Source organism: Grammomys surdaster, unplaced genomic scaffold (genome assembly GCF_004785775.1).
Source record: "Grammomys surdaster isolate TR1022 unplaced genomic scaffold, NIH_TR_1.0 167, whole genome shotgun sequence".
Lineage (NCBI taxonomy): Eukaryota > Metazoa > Chordata > Mammalia > Rodentia > Muridae > Grammomys > Grammomys surdaster.
The window spans coordinates 11,017,725-11,038,107 of record NW_021604615.1 but is presented as its reverse complement, the minus strand read 5'-3'; the positions used below and the strand labels follow the sequence as shown (position 1 = coordinate 11,038,107).

Sequence of the window (20,383 nt, the reverse complement as noted above, 5' to 3'; positions counted from 1 at the left end):
CTCTCTCTTTCTCTTTCTGCCTCCCTCCCTCAATCCCTCCCTCCTTTTCTCCTTTCTCTCTTTGTCACTCCTTACCTCTCCCTCCCTCCACCCCTACTTTCCTTTATCCCTTGTCCTGCTCCTCTCAGATCAGTGAAGCTGTCCTAGAGCTGCCCCCAATAAACCTGCCTTTATATACTTTTACATCAGCTGGAATTAGAATATTTGGTCCCTAGAGAAAACCTATTACCAAGTACTATATTAAGCACCACCCAATGGCGCCCAGGGGATCCTAAACTCTCTACTGCGTCATCACCTCCTAAGTCTACCCAAAAGCCACCTGTACCCAGCACAGGTCAGACCAGGGTTAAAGCACAGCTTGAAATTCTCAGGGCTCCAGCTAGACAGGCGGCCTCTGGCTGAAGAACTTGGAATTCATAGCACAGAATAGCAAATGGATTCACATAGTAGGATGTCACAGGGATCTGACAAGGCTTTAACTTGCAATCTTGCTTCATGGCTTGCTCTTCTAAACAGAGTCAGGTCTGAATACCAAGGAGCGTTGCTCACTGTCTTCTTCTGAAACCTAAAGGAAGGAGGTCCTTCCTTCTCACCTCCATAATTAGAAAAATCCTCCTGATATCAGAGGCCTGGTTTAATCATCACTCCATGTGTGCAAATTTCTCCTAACGATACCACCTAGGTTGAATCAATTAATTGCCCCCTAACAATTCCAGCACCTGGTTCATGAGTTGCGTGTAATTATCTCATCATTTTGTGCTAAATCAGTAGACAACTTTGTCTTATTCACTTGGAGCAAGAACTTATATTAGTCATTTAGAAAAATTCTATACAAAGACCGAAAAAGCACTATATAAAGTCATCTATAAGGACTCTTTGTATGTGTGTGTGTGCGCGCGCGCTTGTGTCTGTGCATGTGTGTGTGTCAATATGTGTACAAGAGACCATGCTGTTTTGTGTATGTGGGAGTTCATGGACTGCCTTGGGTGTTGATCTTCACCGTCCATCTTTTTGACACGGGATCTGCCTATACCAAGCAAGATGGCCTGAGTCTCTAAGGATTCTCCCATTCCTTCCTCAACTCTCTCTGTAGGAGCTCTGGAATTTCAGACACTCACATTACACATTTGGCTTTTGTCTGGGTTTGTGAGATATGCACTCTAGCTCTTTTATCCACTGAATAATCAATCTCTCTACCCTCAATATGCACGAGGATACTTAAGTTTGTAAGGGAGAGTGCATAAACGTATAAGTGTACTTATTAATAAATGGAAGGATTTTTTTGCAGGGTTCTCCATTACAATTATTTCCATGTGCTTTCAAGGAAAAATATTTCTTTGAGAGTAAACAAAAACTAACATTTCGGATTCTTGTATGACATTTCTAGAAGACAAGCCCAGGAATGCTGTCAGATAGGATACAAAGAGAACATAGAAACAACTCTTCTCTAGTTTAGCGAATGGGTGAATGTGTTGGAGTTACTTATAAAGAGAGTTGATGACTCTCATACTGCTGAATTACCAAAACTTACCCCCTGGCATGGGCAGCAACCCAGTCTGTTCAATGGAATTCCCTCCTCATATCAGCCAGCCATCTACCTTGTAAGTACTTTGCAGGCTCAGTACCGTATCTAGTTGGGATCAGTTCAAATCAGTGTTGATTACAGGATAAGCGTAATGGAGTACGTATCGAACAGTCACACACACTTACAGTGCATGTGTTCAGCTACCTAAAGTCCTCCCAGTGAGTATAGGACTGAACAATCCTGCCATTAAACTTATTATGGCTTACAGTGGCGAAAAGCAATCCAAACTCTATCCACAGGCAAGCCTACATCTCCACCGTGCCCTCAGATGAAGACTGTTGATGAGACTGAGCCTTGTTCCACATGTGCTATCCCTTCAGCTTTCAGTTACCCTTTCTGACCCTCAGTTTTCTAGGACAGAAAACTAAAGGTTGGTATATAAGTGCATTTTATTCTCAGAAAAAAATTTCTCCCAGAATTTTAATAATATCTTATTAAAAGTAATTACTTATTAAAGGAATTGATTAGCATCAATTAGCAAATTCTTTATAAAACAGAATATAGGGCTAAAACTGTAAGCTTTCAAGCTGTAAAGATGTAGTTGGGCGTACCCTGCCTGCATCACCATCAGGACATAGCCAAGTATGGCCACCCATGTCTATAATCTCAGAACACAGGAGGCAGAGGAGAGAGGCTCAGAAGTCCATTCTCTAGTACATAGAATGTTTGAGGTTAGCCTGAGCTGGAGACCCTTGTCTCAGTCAAATAAAAAATAAAAAGTAAAAACAAACGAATAGTGAGGTTGCTCAGCAGGTAATGATGGCTTTCACCAAGCCTGACCACCTACCTTCCATCCCCAGGTGAGTCCAATGATAGAGGAAGAAGTCAAACTCTAAAAGTTTGACCTTTGACCTCAACATGTGTGCTGTGGCATGGATAAATCCACACATACACATACCGACCCCCTACCCTGATATAAGTAAATACAAGATAATTTTAAAAAATATACATAATGCAAAAGTATTGTAAAGTGAGGCTTCAGTTGGCATAACTAAACACACTTAGTACTGTGGTATGCTTGCCGTAACTGCATGTACATACACACTGCTTGTTTAGAAATGTGTGGCATGCACATAGGAATGAGTGTGTGTTTGCTGTGGGTATGTGTCTTGGTTAGGGTTTAACTACTGTGAACAGATACTACGACCAAGGCAACTCTTACAAGGACAACTTTTCATTGGAACTGGCTTACAGGTTCAGAGTTTTAGTTCAGTATCATCAAGGTGGGAGGATGGCAGGTTCCAAGCAGGCATGGCATGGGAGGAGCTGAGAGTTCTGCATCTTTATCTGAAGGCCACTAGGAAAATACTGGCTTCCAGGCAACTAGGAGGAGGGTCTTAAAGCCCATGCCCACAGTGACACACTTCCTCCAGTACGGCCATATCTCCAAACAGTGCCACTCCCTGAGCCAAGCATATTCAAACACTACAGAATATGTGTTATTTTCTCCCTGAGTGTCACATTCTTACCATTTTCTCATGAGTGTTTTGTGAACAAATTACGATGCCTATTCAAAATATTTTTTAAGGTTTTTTTTTTTAATGTATATGTGTGCATACTCCTGAGGAGACCAGTAGAGAGTACAGTATCTCTGGGAGCTGGAATAACAAGTTGTTCTGTTCTGAGTGCTCAGACTGGGAGCTGGCAATTGAACCCTGGTCTTTGTAACTACTGAGCTATCTCTTCAGCCCTCAATTTCTTATCTTAAAGTAGATTATACGAGGTTAAAACAATTCTTAGTAGTATTGTTTTGTATGATATGATGAACAAATGGATTAGAGTCTCAGCCTGTATCTGGGTTCCCTTCTTACTGTTTGTTCTCTCCATGTCCTTCCTCTTAATCTTCATCTCCTCCCAGCCCTTTCTCAGCTCATGCTCCTTTACCCCCTCTCTCTCCTCTGATCTCCTCCATTGTCCAGATTCTGTATCCTAAAGCCTGAGACTCTGGCTCCACCTGTGAACTTCTCTATGACCGTGGATGCTCCATGGAGGTAAAGAGAAGTACAAAATGGCTTAGCACAAACCAGTCATGGGTTTGCCCACCTACGTCCATGCTAGTCTTGTGTTCCAAAAATCCACACGTCTCTAAAATGTACCAAAAAATGTTGACATCTTATTCGTTGAATATTCTGTATCACAGACATTACCATCACTAGAAGAGTCAAAGTGGCCAAAAGATACAGTGTTTATCTCAAAGAGAAAAGCAGCAAAACCGACAAACAAACCTGAGTGCTTGCTATTTTAATATAATTTTACCAATGGAGCCACCTAAAGTTTGGGGGCCTAATACGATGTTGTTGGGGTCTTAAAGCTTATTAAACCTGAAGTGTAAACATTTGTAACCCCATCCATACCTTTGTGTTAAGGAAGGAAATTATGTTGTTTTATCCTGTACTCCTTGGTGATTACAAAAATAATTGATATCTGACAGGGAAAGAAGCAAAGCAAATGTTAATGAGAAAAAGAGAGACTTTCACTGAAAGTAAGTGAATAAGTAAGAAGTAAGTCAACAAATTCAATTTACTTGCTTTGCCTGTTACAACCAGATGATTTGCTCATTGAGAGAAACTGGTTACCGCAGTTCGAATAGACTGAAGAGCAATTTATTAGCCTGCCTAAAACAATCTGTCAATTACTGGTCCAGTGTTGAGCAGTCTTCTGCTGCCTGCAGCTTTTCCTGAACAATAAATCAGATGGCTTTTATTTGAAAATCCATTTCAGCGAGATGCTGACCCAGGCTTCTGAGGCTCAGTACCTGCCCCCTGCCACACCCAGTGATAACTGCTATGTCCAAGACTGTGGCCTGGGATGGCCTGCTATGGCCTCCTTGTTGATAATTGATCTTTCTTTGCTTTAGTTTCTTCCCCTTTATTCTAGAAAGATTAACTAAGAATGAGCCCTAAAGCAGTGGCTGAGAGATGTCAGGGAACATAATAGAGGTCGACCCCAAACTGCATGCTATTTGCATTTCAGTGGCAAGAGACAGGAAATGGTAGCATTTTAGCATAGCTATGTGGCATCTCAAGATATAGCCTGTGCATGAGGGAAAGAAGACAGGACATGAAGATCAAGCTCACAAAGACATATGCTTAGAAGACAGAGACAGCAGAGGCTGGACCATCCAACCAGCCAGGAAAACAATGGTGTGGTCCTCTGTCATCACTGCTTAGCAAAGAGTGAGGAGGTCAGAGAGATGAGCAGTGGATTGAACACCAGGAAAGAGACTCTTGGCACTGGGGAGGATTCAGATGGTGGGGAGAATGAATAAATAAAATTTGGGGGGGATTTTTGTTTGCAGGAATTTATACCTGTGATATGAATGTGCTCTGGTTGGTGAAGGGCCATACAGTATTTCCACAAGAAGTTCAAAGAAATGGGTAGTATTGAATGTAGCTAGAGACCTGGGTTAAAGGAGGATATTTTAGGAAAAGGGAGGTAGATAATTGAATTGCAAGTTAAAGACAAGATTCATTGTGATGAGAAAGCACAGAGCAGAGACTGAGCCATGCAGGTCTATACACTGAGAAACAGATAACCATTAGTCATTCCTCCATCCTGGAATTTCCAATCATGGCCTTAAAGATTTGCGGTTAAAACACCCTGAAATATATTTACACGAAAAATGTCAGAAAACTTGAGCTACCTTCTGGGTCTTCCCCCCACGCCCCATGAATTCTCTCAGTAGTGTGTGACTGGAGTCACACTCTTGGGGTGTTGGCCCATTTGGTTGGCAAGTAGATAGTATTAAATAGTCCTGAGAGAGTCAGGTCTCTCTTGCCTCATGGCATGAGCCTATTTGCATCACAGATGTTCACTTATTCATCTGCTCACTTATTTTAAGGACTCCAAGACAATCTAGTGTCCTAACCAGATGGTTGTTTGTATTCTATAAGGAATGGCAACCCAACTGATGCCTGTGACAGTAGGTAAATGCCTAATCTCCCTAATGAACAGACCCCAGTCCCTCTTCAGAACCTTTGCTTCCTGACCTTTGAGCAGGAAGTGTTGCTGATCCCTGTTCTCTGGTTCTACATTCCTCTTCCCACCCTCTTCCAGCAAATCCTGTTTCTGGGATGGGGTGCTGTTTCCTCCAACATTAAGCTTTGACACTTAAAGAAACTTAAATTTATAAATCTAGATTTTTTTCTGTCCCTAAACTTAATCCTCAGACATCATAGTGTACATTAGTAATTCTGTCCCTCAGATAGTAAATTTAATCTTTTCTAGAGAGGGCCAAGAATGTGTGCCATCAAATCTCGCTCAGCCTCTAGGAGAGGATTTAGTGTCAGAGTCTACTCTTCTAAAGGTGGCTTGTGTGGATGTTTGTGCAAATTTATACTCCACAAAGTTGTACACATTTATAAATCTATATTTGTGTATATATATTTTGCAATCACATTTTAGTATTTTTTAAACTGGAGAAAATACATGCTTAATAAATATCATTTCAAGGTATATCAGTTTTTCACTACAGTACTGCTAATAAATGACTGTGGAATCAGAGGTCCGATGACGTAATTAGACGCAGGTAGTTCGGGAGCTCCTCGAACAACAGCTGATTTTCAGAGGCTTGGTGACACAGACACTGCAAGTCACACACATTATTAATCTCGAAAACAAAACAAAACAAAACAAAAAAAACACCCTATGCCTTCCGAATTAAATTTTGTCTGTATCGTCAAGTTAAAAGGATGGGAAATCAGAGCATACATGGACGAGGATGTACTATGTAAGCAAAAAAATGACCTAAGTAAATTCAGAGAATAATTGCTCTAGATTTCATTATGAGCTGAGAACTATATTAATCCCATGAATTAGTCAGTTTTACACTGCATAGAACTTAAGTCTTAAGAAAATCAAACTGATACCTGGAGAGAGAGAGAGAGAGAGAGAGAGAGAGAGAGAGAGAGAGAGAGAGAGCTTCCAATTGTGAATTGTGTTTGAAGAACCACTTCCTAGTTACTGCCTGTAATAAAGATTTCACAGAGTTGCTCTGTGCTACTGAAAGTGGAAACAGTGAGAGGCCCCCACACTATTTATAACATCTAGACAGAGCTGAGGGCTGGGGATAGAGAGGGTCAAGATTCTCACATAGCCTCTGATCCTCTTTGACATTGGCTTTCTACCATAGGAAATAGCGCTTTGTCATATGGTGAGCATAGGAAGAAATTCAGGATGAACTCTGAAGGATGAAGAGAAAAGGGAACATCTCTGATATTATGATAAATCTCCAAGAACAGAAAAGGATGCAAGGGCAGATGGTCCAGGAAAGGTTTCCAGTAGCAAATATACATCCAAGCACGGAAATAAATGATCATCATAGATTTATTTTAATCCAAGGAAACATACCCGGACCCTTGTTCGTGGAGGAAACAGATGCCATTGGAAAATGAAGCTGGCACCAGGAGCCTTGACTAACAGAGACAGGGACTGCCAGCTGCTCCCAGAGCAGGAAGGTGATTTGGGAGTATTGATATGCAAATGAGCTTTCTCCACCCTCCTAATGGCAAGGCTGTGTGGTTCCACGCTGCACCATCCCTTCTATACTGTTGCCTGATAAAAGGAGGTCTGCTTTCTCTGGGTTAGGAACAGGTAACACCTGTTAGGAACAGGTGTGTGAGGCCCTGCAGGTTCTGGGACTGTGACCCACTCACAGATTTTTTGGGGGGGGGGTTCTGAGAGCCCCCAAATGTGACTTTCCTGATTGGTGACCCTATCTAAGAGGTGAATTAATGATACTCATAGATTCATGTCCACAGCTTTGACAGGCTCCTTGGAGCTCCTGGCTCAGGAACTTGGCACACAGCCAGCAGAAGAGGGTTACTCACTCCTCTTTCAGATCTAAGACCTTTCCAGAGTTCTCTTGTGATCAGGTTAGGCTGTGTAGAACAAGCTGACTTTGATTAACTTAAAATTATCTTACTTACAGGAAGTATTTGGTCCTTCCTTCCACAAAATTTTGCTAAGTTGACCTCATAAGGCTGATATTTGGAGACACTCATGTCAGTAAGCAATAATCTCTGATCCACCCCATCCACACTGGCACTGATGAAGCAAAGGCAGGGCTGGTCATTTCATGGGTAAACTAGCAAAAGGGGAAAGTTATCTGACACATGTTTGGCACTTGAATGCTCAGCTACAGCCTCTCAGGAGTTACAGGTACCAATGTACTCTGTAGACTGTGGACTGTTCTCACAACCTTAGAGATTTCATATTGCAGCGAGTCAGTGTAAAGCACAGGCATCCTTCCGAAACTGTGTTATAAACTCACACACTTCTAACCTATATTAACTTTTGACATGAGTGCTATATCTGAATATTTTTATTTTAATTAAAACTATAACTAATAGATGTTGAAGCCAAGCATTCAATGTTCCGTTCTTGAATGCACACTAGAAGGTCAACAAAAAATTCAGGATGCATTATCCCTTAAGCCAGTTTTAACCTTTAAGAGATGTTTTTCCATTCCAAAAAGAAATCTGTTCTGCTTCTCCCAGAAGGCAGAGGTTGTTTTGCTCGGAAGCCACCTAGGTCACTTGACCTCATTGGGAGGGAAGATCTGTATTTCTGTCCACTAGAAATAAAAATACTGAATCTCCTGTTTCTGCTAGTGATAAATGCAAACACACAGTCCCCGGTGCTCACCGGCAGATACTCCCTGGGAGCCAGGAGAGCTCCTTGTGTGCTTTTAAAAATGACATTGGTCTCTAGTTATTACTTTCTTAAAAATCCAATTTTTCCCTTGCGACAATTCGGCTAAAAAATGATAAAGTAACAGTTGGTCCCATTGCCAAACAGATTGTATACTCACACCCATAAATCAACCCTCTGAGCACCCAACCATGGATCATGGTGTAGAATTTTGAAATCATTCTTTTTTAATAATTTTGTTGCTCAGTGAAGTATATGTATATCTACCAAATGGAGCCTCTGGGACTCTGTGCAAGGATTTGTCATTCCCTTTTATGTAAAGGCTGGGATTCGATCATTATTAATTGTCGCTGATTCACTGAGAATCATCTGCCCATCAGGCATGTTGCTAATTCCAGCTCTCTTACCTCTTCTTGGGGCACCTGCTAGGCCCACTCATGAGCCTGCTTCTTAAAGAGAAGAAATGGAAGTAGACTCTTAACAGTACTATTGTAAAATTTTCATAGGATAGTTATTTTCATATATAATGAAAATGGTATTAAAATGAACACTAAAAACTGAACAAGGATTGAATTGCATCAGGACAGGCGTGCCTTTGCCACATCCCCTAAAGTGCGTTGGGGGTTGAGAAGCAACTGGACACACTTCCCAAACTTCCCAAAAGATTTCATAGAGCCATGCTTGAATACAATGAAAGGTTCTGCCTAGTATAAGCACGTCCTGTAGCTTGTCACTGTGGTCTCACAGCTGATAGCAGGTTAGACTGCCAGGGAGTCAGCTCTCTGTGCCTGTGGTTCCACAACCACAGATTCCATTGTTAATATTGAGGAAAAAAATACTGCTTCTGCCATAAAGAACACATGCCAATTTTTCTTGTTATTTTTTCCTAAACAACACAGTATGGCAACTATTTGCATAGTAGTCACATTATGTAATCTATCTAGAGACCATTTAAGCACATAGGCTAATAGTACAGGAGCTGCTTACAAGTACTTATGATTTCGTGGCTAGGGGAAGTGCCTTGTGGGTTCTAGTGCTAAAAGTAAAAGTGATATTTCAGGGAGAATGGAAAGGGATGAGACACCCAGTATCTGACAGAGAGTGGAGAGCCAGAGGCACATATGGGCTGCTGTGCAAACTCTTTGGAAAAGGACAAAGGGGAGTTGCTAGATCACCACAGCATTTCTCATCTGTAAAACATGAAAAAAAACCGTTATTTTGAACACAGCTGAGAAAATTAAACTTGTCGAAGGAATCAACAGAGTAAACATGTGGTCGATTCGTGGTTGTACTGAGTTCATGCCATGGTCATGTCATGGTCATGCTCCTCTGGGAAATCCTTTTAGGTGTGTGAGAAGCTTCACATTTTTGCTTTTGACACAATGTTTGTGAAATGTATACTAACAGTGATCTGTTCCCATCAGTACACATACCCATTGGCTGCTTTACTTTTGAAAGTTAATATTTCATTTTTTAGAAGACTGTTTTGTTTGTTATGGATCTGGGGGTCTCTCAGAGACTCATCACATCCATAAATATATTTTGATAAGTGGCATTTCATTTAGGAAGTAGCATCCAATGTAGGGCCAGGACTGAACCAGAGAGCACTCTCAAGATACAGCCTATAGCCATATCAGCCCAGGGATATAAAGGCAAAACCCATAAGATCCCATGTGTCTACCTGTGGGGAGGATCTAATTTTAACATATATGTCTTGCATTTGTCCTAGTCATCTTTTCAGCAGAGTAAGCAAGTTTGATTACAGAAATAGAAATGGCAGTTAGCTTTACGACCTACTAGTTTGCTAGAACAGCAAATTTTACAAGACCAGTCAACTTAAGAGGTTTCGACATCTAGGAAGAAGGGGAAGTGGGCTGCTAGAGTGCAGCCTATATAAGTTAGGGGCGCACACATTACTGGCAATTTTTCCTTTTTGGTCTTTCAAGCATAGTAATTTATTTATTTATATTTTTAAAGATTTATTTATTTTACGTATAGGAGTACACTGTTGCTGTCTTCAGACACAACAGAAGAGGGCATCAGATCCATTAAAGATGGTTGTGAGCCACCATGTGGTTGCTGGGAATTGAACTCGAGACCTCTGGAAGAGCAGTCAGTGCTCTTAACCACTGAGCCATCTCTCCAGCCAGCATAGTAATTTAAATGTAACTTTAACATTTTGAGATCCCATATTAACTTCATTCTGTTTTCCCAGTTTGAAACTCAGTGCATTTTTCATGGTTCTGGTTAATATCATTTTAGTTTTGAATTATCTTTGAAATCTAATATGATCTACATATAGTACCAAGAATTGAAAATATTGGTGTTAACATTTAATTTGAGTATATTCTATCCAGAGATACAATTTATATTCTTTGTAGTTCTAGGCAGATACATTTGTTCCTTTTTTTTAAAATTCTAAGAGTATGATATAGTTTTGGCCCTAGAAATGAATTAAAAATGCTAATACATGTCTTGGGTAGTGTTCTATTGCTGTGAAGAGATACCATGGCCATGGTAACTCTTATAAAAGAAAACATTTAATTGGAGCTTTTTTATAGTTTCAGAGGTTTAGTCCATTGTCATCATGGCAGAGAGCATGGCAGCATGCAGGCATGGTACTGGAAAAGTAGTTCTACATCCAGATCCACAGGCAGCAAGAAAAGAGACTCTGGGTTTAGAATAGATTTTTTTGAAACCTCAAAGCCCACCTCCAGCAATGTACTTCCTCCAACAAGGCTATACTTCCTAACCCTTTCAAATAGAGCCACTCCCTGGTGATCAAGTATTTAAACCTATGAGCATATGGGGGCTGTTCTTTTTCAAACCACCATACCACATATTGTTCTCTGTTAGATAACACGTTCTAGATCCAACAGAGAAGCTGTACCCAGGAAGTCTCAGCAATGCAGTCTCCTAAACAAGACCTGTATAGGACACTGGTTGACTTGTTGATGTGGATGGGGAAATCTCACAAGGCACCACCTCCAGATGGAGAGCTATAGTATAGACAATCACTGTCAGACCTAAATATTAGTCCAACACCATGAGCAATACTAAATGAAATCCATAGGGTGTGTGTGTGTGTAATTTAAAAAGACGTCATGAACTTAAGAGGGAGTCAGGAGGATGGAAGCAACTTCAGTTGGGGAGGGAGGAGCAAGGATGATACAAAAGCAGTACTCATGTATAAAATTCTCAAGAAATTAAAATGCTGCCAGGGAAAATGGAAATTCAATAATTAAATATTTTAAAACAATGATGATGAAATATAGCATATGATCAGCCAATTGTTTTAAGATGGAGTCAGACTTCTAAGTCATCATTTAGTTGGGGCACTGGGTGTAGAGCATACTAGCATTAAAAGCTGGAGGAATCACATATGATTTGTAATTGGTTTTTAAACCCTAAAAAGACACTGAAAACCTTTACCGACCGCACGCCACAGGCTTAGAGAATAACCATATTGGAATCACAGAATTTGACTTAGGCATAGTAAAATTACAGAAAGAGTTAATAGTCAGCCCAACAAGAGAAACCATTTTGGTTTCAGATGCCTAGCATCAGGCAACATCTCACATGTGAGCAGCTGGATAAATTAAATAGAGGGATTTTTAGCTGTATATAAAAATAATACCGCAAAACAAAATTGAAAGAAATTCTTAAAAGCATGTTCATTCTCCCTATATTAGATGAGTCAGAATCAATACATAAAACCATTGTTTTGGTAAAACTTCACTTTAGACAGTCTTTGCCAACACAGGGGCCACAACCTGACTGAGGCTGCTCAGTTTAGGAAAAGCCTGCTTACCATTGGAAGCTACAAAGGGAAGATGGTGGCTGAAAACGTTGGATAATACTTTTGAAGAAAGTTTATTTTCACTATTTCCACCCTCACTTTTAGATAGTTAAAAGTCAAACTCATGAAATATTTAAAATATTCAATATAGGCCTTTGTATGGAAAGAATTGGAATTCCACTGAACTTCCATCATGGTTGTTTCTGTTTTGCATGCACATACAGTCTCAGCCTTCTCATGGTAGAGTTTTCTCTTTTGGATGAGACAGGTCACACTATTTAAAAAGCTCAGTTCTGTTCCTGGTTCCACATTCTACAGTACAGTCTAAAGTTCTTAAATTAATCTTGGCTACATATTAGTTGAAAAACTGAGGTTTCTATTTTCCAAATGTACATATTTTAACCTAAAGTAACAGGAGAGATGTTTGTATGTTTGTTGAATTATCTAAATACATTTACTCAGTCAGTTTTGGGTACCAGTCTAGTTTTCATTCAATCTGTAGTTTGTTGAATAACTGAATGACTCTGTATTCAATGCAATAAACATTCAGAGTATTATAAAACATACAACTGACCTACTTAACTTATTCTCAAGCTGTTCCCTGTGAGTGTGTAAGCACCACTGTGTTCTAAGATATGTCAGTTAAAGGAACAGTGAGATGCTCTTTGGTATTTTAATCATCTCCTCTTTTGTTTTTAAGATATAAACATGCATTCACATTTAGTGACTTTATCAAACCAATTTCATGAAGCCAAGATCTCAGGCCTATTTAGAAATCAGTAAGAGGGAAGCAAGCTGTTCACAGTACATCTTTTTAATAATTAGGAAGACAGTCGTGAAATGAACACCTACAAAGAACCAAAATACTAAGTACAGCAGGTAAGGTTAACTCAGCAATGTGTCTCCCTTGATGGCTCATACCCCCAACACCTTATTGAATTCCAGAGGCCAAAGGCATAGATGATCATTATGTTCATTGCTGATACATGCCGAAAGACACAGAAACCTGGAGAACTACTTGTATCTTTGGAAACTTCAGAAATGTTCACATATCTTTCCTCCCTTGGTTTTACCTATTTGCACACTAAGATGGCCACACACTTTGATCAGATTCTCTTATAATTAATCTAAAGATTCTTATAGATAGTAGTACCTATGGATCTGGAAGCATATAGAATGGACACCTCGTTCATTCTTTAAAACAACCCATAGACATAGGACAATAGAAGAGAGAAACCTAATTATCCAGCACCATCGGTGTTGCCAATGGGCTATGGTCTCCTGGCTTGCACCATATAAATTATTAAAATTAAGCTCTCTGGCTTAATAGTTGTCCATGCCTTGTTTACCCGATGTTATTAAAATTCAAAACTAGAACAAACCCATTTATTCAACATATATTTATTCAGCAACTTTTTGGTGCTGTTCAATTTTTTAAGCTCTAGAGATAAAATGGTAGTTTTCTCTCTCAAAAATAGTTGAATTTTGAGGAAGAGGGAACAGTAAAAGATGCCAAAGAGATCTGAAAGGCTATGGAGACATGGTATGCAGGAAACTACTGTCAGCAGGTCAAACTTCTGATTCATTGATAGCTTGTGTTTCCAGAAGAAACCTTACACTGATGATCTGGGCAAGAACACTGTAAGAAGGTTAGGGCTGAGACCAACACAGCTGTGGAAAGAACCACGCTGGACAGGTCAGAGATCACAGTCAAACAAACAGCATGATTCTTGGTGTGGTAACTGAAGGCTCTGAGTATACAGGATAGAAGAGTAGTAAGAAGGGAAGTAGAGATGTTAGTACATACATACCCAGCCATGAACTTGTAGATTTCTACATGTTTCTTCAACATCCTCCTATGTGATGAAAGAGCAATGCCCAAGAAAGATTAAGTGAATCGTGGAATATCAGAGAGCTTGTCAGTAAGTCCCTAAGAATATCAGGCTATTTGCACATCATGTATATGGTGAATGTCTGAGCCAAGTAAGTTATATGTATGTAGCATGAGGGTAATGTGAGGGCTGAATATTGTGGGTGGGAATATTCTGCAGAAACTGGGAGATGATTCTTTTCTTACTAATAGACCTAAATAAAAAAATCCAAGACCCTGTTCCTCACAAGTATCAGGAAATGTAGTAGTTGTTATTTTTCCTTCCACCTTTAAGGACATGAAAAGAGACACATCCCTTGTCTCTCCCTCCATAGTGTTCCCTATCTTATCAGTATTTTTTCTGGTTTTATAGTGTATGATTCCATTATATTGTTTCATGCTCAGTATCCAGCACACACTTCAAAACACCTTAGAGCAGACCAGTGATCCTCAAATATGCTAATGCTGTGACCCCTTAATGTAATTCCTCATTTGTAACGTCCTCTAACCATAAACAATTTTATTGCTAATTTATAACTGCAATTTTGTCACTATTATGAGTATTAATGTAAATGTCTGATATGCACGATATCTGATATGCAACCCTCTAAAGGATCACAATCCACAGATTGAGAAACATTGCTATAGACTGTTGACTTCCAAATGGTTTTTATTATTATGTCTGCACATAAAATCATACCAGGAAGCTCAAAAATTAAAAAAATAGTCATAACTATTAAACTCAGGGATCTGTTTGCAACAGAAATATTATCCCTACTGAGTAATATGCTTTGCTTAAACTGTAATGATTTAATCTTATTGTCAAAAAAATTCCATCCAGAATACTGTTTGAACAAATATTCCAGCACTGTGGCATGGCCAGGTTAACTCATAAATCGGTTCTCATCTGTATGTATGCACAATCTCTGTACCTAAATGCAGCCTTTATATGAATTTATGATAATAGTCATAAAGCAGACACAGGAATCATCTTCTCAGAAGCAAGGCTTCAAGCTAAAGAGGAAGATTCATAGATTAAATAAAATAGTTATTTAATCTAATCAAAGATAATTATATATATATATATATATATATATATTTCACTTTAAGTCATATTAGCATGCCTAATGAAGACAATAAACTATGTCAATAACAGGGTTTATTTTTTTCTAGAATTTTAAAATTTTAAGCTTACCCAAAGGCAATTTTCGGTGGTTTTTCTTTATCATAAATTTTGAAAATTACTATTAACCAAGTCCCATATTTAGAGGAATATAAAGTTTTCCACGACAAACATTTTTTTCTCCATTAGTTTTTAAAACTAATTTTAGAGAAAATCAGAAGACTTCTCATGCAGGAGAGATCCAGCTGATCCTGGGGACGGTCTCATGAAGTAGACCCGGCTAATCTGGAACTTGTTTTTCTCCTCCGCCTCCACCTCCCAGGTGCTGAAATGATAGGCATGCACCGCCCAGCTCAGCTAAGACCTACATTATTGTACAAACTGGTTATAAACAAGCACTGGTCAGCAATTCAATTCCAGCTTTATCCTGAATTTCCCATGTGAACTGAGCCTCAGAATACTGAAATAGTTAGCAGCAGGGGGTGGGGGGGTGTCTTTGCCAGTTCATTTCATATACCTTCCCACAGGTTAGTTGAAGAAAATCAAATCCTGTGAACCCACCCAATGCTTGACGAAATAGGACTTCTCCGTTAGTACTTTTCTTACTGCCAAATTTGGATACATGAGTGTCCATCTTTCTTCCTTCGGATGGGAGCCTCTGGACTGGTTACCTTCCTACCGTTCTATACTCTAATTGTGGCTCTACAGCTGACTAGGATAGATTCACTCACAAGCCACACTTGACTGTAGTTAGCCAGTCAAACTATCACTGTTATGATTTCTCTGCTCCTCCTCCAGCTCCCCGTTCTCTCTGCATCTCTTACCATCACTTTTGCTATTTACTGCTGCCATAGTTTTCAATATACAGGGCAGCAGTGACTGTATCTGACACTGCCCTGTAGTACCTGGTACTCAATACTGCCATTGGCAGCTAATTCCTACCTAAAGTAGAATTCTACCACTTTCTCCAAATCACAGTGGTTAATGTGCATATAGATAATTACTATAATTAGCTAAGCAGGGCATCCAAAGTCCAGGAATCCAGTAGGATTCCAAGACATGTAAACATCAAATTAAAAGATCAGTGAGCTATGGATAAAGGACAAGAAGTCAGGAAGAGATGTTCCAGGGGGTTCTTGGAGGCATTGGAAGAAGAATTTATATCATCAAAATACATTATGTATGAGTATAAAATTATGAAAGAATTAATTAAAAATTCAGGAACTATCAAGAAAAAGAATAAAAGGTTTAAACATACACATACACACAAACAAACACATAAACACACATACACACACACACACACACACACACACACACACACACACACAAGACTGCAGCAAGATTATACCAAGCCCAGCTGGCCTGGTAACTCTGGATTTCATCCTATATGCTGTGGAAATTTAGTAAAGGGGCTCCCATGAATAAGACAGATGACTAGGAAGAGAGAAGATGAGGAAGGAGAGAATCACAAAGACAAAGAAAAGGAAGAAAATTTGAGAGGGAGAAGCAAAAGTACAACTAATAATATTTACGTCTATCAGATGACAATAATGAATGCTGGCTAGTAAATATCCCTGGGATTTGAAGAATTGTATCTTCATTTGGTTTATTTTCAAGTGTAAGGACAATAAGTAGTAAATCATGCAAAGTTAGAAAGATGCTCCTGAGAATAAAATTCCCTAAGATGAAAGAGAAGGAAACAATATTTCTATTGCCTATGAAGGCCACAGTTGGGGAGCTCAAAGAGAGGTGATCAATTGACAAGAGTCTGTGGAAGGGGGAGGGCTAGGTTGTGTGTGTTCCCACCACCTGATCACTCTGTCAAAGGCAGGTCCTTGTAAAAGCTTTATATATAAAGCTTTTTCATAGACTACAGAAAGTTCCAGAGGTCCTAGGACTTCTATTGAGATTTCTGTGTTGTCAGTCATTTCAGACATTAATATTTGATGTATCATCTTGGCAGCAAACTGTTGCTGTTATTTGTGGTGATGTGGTCTTTTTTATTTTCCCTTGTATAAAACAAAGAATCTCAAATATAAGCCAGGGAGAGACGTAGGCAAGATACACCCACCCTTTAGTGTAGAAAAAGGGGAGGACAAGTGGATAAGCCTCATAAAGAGGAGAGGGGAATGCCATTTAAGGCTTAAAATAGTCTCTATAAAAAGTTGGAGGAGTCTCCCCAGCCTGAGGGGAAGGCAGAGGCTGGCTTTTCAGTGGAGTTCTCTGCACTTGAGTGTCCAGAGGCAGGGAAAGGCAGCCACTTCACTTCTTACTCTGAGTCATTTTCTTCCTTATGGAGAGAATGAGGGCTGCAGGCCTCAGAAGGCAGATATTTGCTTATGTGGGTTAAAAGGCAGCATTTCCAACAGCTGTTTGCTTCATACGCCTTCATCTCGTGGACCACTGGCTGCATTGGTCGAAGCCCCTCTACAGGAGGGAGGGGGCAGGGTAGAGATATATCTTGAGGCCAATTGTCTTCTGGAGGCAATTCAATGAGATCAAAGGTTTGTTGTTGTTGTTGTTGTTGTTGTTGTTGTTGTTGTTGTTTCTCAACTGGTCAGCTTCTGGGCTTCCAGGGAAGAGATGCATTCAGTGAGACATCTCAGCAAAGATACAGTGGATATGCCACCTGTCCACAGGTGCTGCATATGGAGACTGCAGAAGAATTTGAAGAACACAGTACTGGATTATAACAGTTACGGGTGTGAGGAGCCATCTGGTAGCTGTAGTATCTGGTTAGGTCAAAGTCAGCCAGCTTGACTGTTCTAGTACTTATCACCAGAATTTGTCACCCTAGTTTAAGGTCTTGGTGATCAATGCAATTTGCATGGAGAAAATCTAGGCTGCTTAGAAACTGATGCACCAGATCCTTGATGATCTCAACCAGCGAGCCTGGGGAGGGGGTGGGGATACTTAGTCCAGGTATGTCCTAAGGTCCAAGTCTATATGCTTAAACACTCAAATGACCCTATTGTCTCAATCAGTTCAGGAAGTACTACAGACATCCATTAGCTGGACAACATTTGGATATTCTAAGACCTCTAGCCTCCTAAGTAAGGCTACCTCATGAAGTGTGTTGATGGGCAGGCCCCCTTCAGATCCTCTTCCATTAGGAACTCACGTAATCTTGAGGGCCTCAATGTGGCCATTGTAGGAATCTCAGGGCTTACAAACCATTCCATGGGTACTGACAGCAATTTCAGCCACTGTTTGGGAGGTAGTATTTTCCAAGCAGGGGATCTCCTTAAGCCCATTATCCGGGCCCAGAAGCTGGTTCCTGCAGTGCCTTACACTGAGGATAGGTCCCAGGCAGCTGGATGCTATGTGCTAGCCTATAGACACAAACTTAAATGTCCTGTGAATATTGTTTCTTCTCTTCAGCATTGAGTCTCAGGGTGACATCGCAGGGAACACACATGCCATTCAGGGGCATGGGTAGTCTTTCTAGATCAGGATGCAGGCTACTTCAATTTTCTCCCACCTTCCAATGGCTTAATATAGCTCTAGCCTGGGGCCCAGAAGAGAGAGATGAAGGATTGGTGCAATCTTCCTTTCTGTTCCTGTTCAACAGACCCATCTATTCTAGCAAGGGTTTTATCTGAGGGTTAAGTAAAGTTTCTCTCTGTTCATCTCTTTTTGAATGGGTGAGTGATATTTTCTCAGACCATAGGGTGTACAACTGAATTGCTCAGGTAATATAGTGTCTGCCTTCAGTGTCTGTATTTCCAGTTCTCTGATGAAAACCAAGTTAGTTTGATGCCAAGGAGAGTGACTTGTCCTGAAGTAACCAAGGACATGGTCCGGGCTAGAGTCTGTTTTGCAGTGCTCTCTCCTAAATGTTCCTGCCTTGATATTTAGGTAGAGTAGTGTCTCCTGAAGGGACACTAACTGCTCCAATTAAGCTGTTTAAAATAATCAAAAGTTGTACTTTGTCATCTTAATTTGATTTATGAATCCACTTAAAGAGTAATAAGAAAGAATGAGTAAAATGCTTTGGTGGTAAGAATTTTAAAATATACTTGATAATTTTTTTGTATCAAATTTCATTCTCTCTTAGAAATCTACTAGATTTAGACTAGAAAATAATTTCTAATATAATCAAATTGATGTTACTGGAGGCACTCACTTTGCATGCAGTGAATATTCATAGAAATATTATTTACTGAATATGAACTGCCAAAACATGCCTCAGTTGTCCAACTTCCATCTTATTTCTTCTCTGAATCATTCCATTCTGGTTTTTTCTCTGCAGGACTAGAAATGGCTAGTGTTAGTGTATATGGTACTGGTCTATGCTTGGATTTCCCTAAAATCCCTGTCACCTGACAAGAAGACGTGAAGTTTGTTCAGAGAAATTTATGCTTCCTGAGAAAATAGCTTGGTATTCGGGTACTTTGGGTTCCCTCAGGGTCAGAGGTGGCTCACCATCATTATGGTAAAGTGAACGTCTTAATGCAGGCTTGAAAGGTAAATCAAGAGGGCAAAGAAAACCTGTAATGGTCCAGGCAACCAACGATGTCGAGGATAGAAGCTTTAAGCTCTTCAAAGGCAAGGTATACACAGCATGAAATATAAGGCAATGTATCATAGTCAAATAAAATTAAAAAAAGATACCTTGAAAATTACAAAAGGAAAACTAAATCAGTGAGCAATGAGGAAAAAAGTGGAGAGGCAGAAATGCAGAAGATACAGGTCCAAATGTAAGTCATATAAACAACAGGGAATGCAGCATGTGATCCAGGAGTAGGGATATAGGGAGTCAAGGTCACAGGTTGGAAAGATGGACTCTCCTAGGAGCCAGCAGAGAGAGCACAGCCAGCTAATGGGAAGTGAGAGCCTGGCAAGAATCCTGGTGTCACTACACCTTCAGGTGTACCTGAGCCATTCTTGAAATTGACCGTTTATTAACGAGACTCTCAGAATCATAGATGTCTCTGAATGTTATATAGTAAATGTGATCTTTAAGTCTGCTTGGAAAACCCACAGTGAGGGTCTCAGAGAAGTCTGTAAAAGCAGCTTCCCCTATTACGTCACAGGGAGGATGCACAGAAGCCCACTCCTCGTATTGGCAGTTTAGAAAGCTCCTGGTGGTGCCTTGGGATTCAGAGTACATCTTGGGTTTCCTGTTATGTGTGTACCATTGATCTATTGCATTAGGGTAAATATCCTACCCATCCTGGCTAAGGTGAAGCCACACCAGAAACAGGGAGATGAAAGTGTTTCCAGCAGATACCTGGAGAATCCACAAGGTGGCAAAGCCTGGAGGAGTCCTCAGAATGGCAGTTCATAGGTTCATAGCAGCAAGTTACAGGTAGGCATGCAGAAACATGCATGACTGTGTAATACTGGACA

At 40.1% G+C, this 20,383-nt stretch overlaps 1 protein-coding gene and 1 pseudogene across 1 annotated transcript in view; one reads left to right on the top strand and one right to left on the bottom strand.

The window, feature by feature from the left end:
• The window catches only part of Csmd1 (CUB and Sushi multiple domains 1), a 1,525,237-nt gene that overhangs the window by 883,217 nt on the left and 621,637 nt on the right, over nucleotides 1-20,383 (top strand). The window lies entirely within an intron of this gene.
• On the bottom strand, nucleotides 17,301-20,144 carry LOC114620231 (annotated as a pseudogene).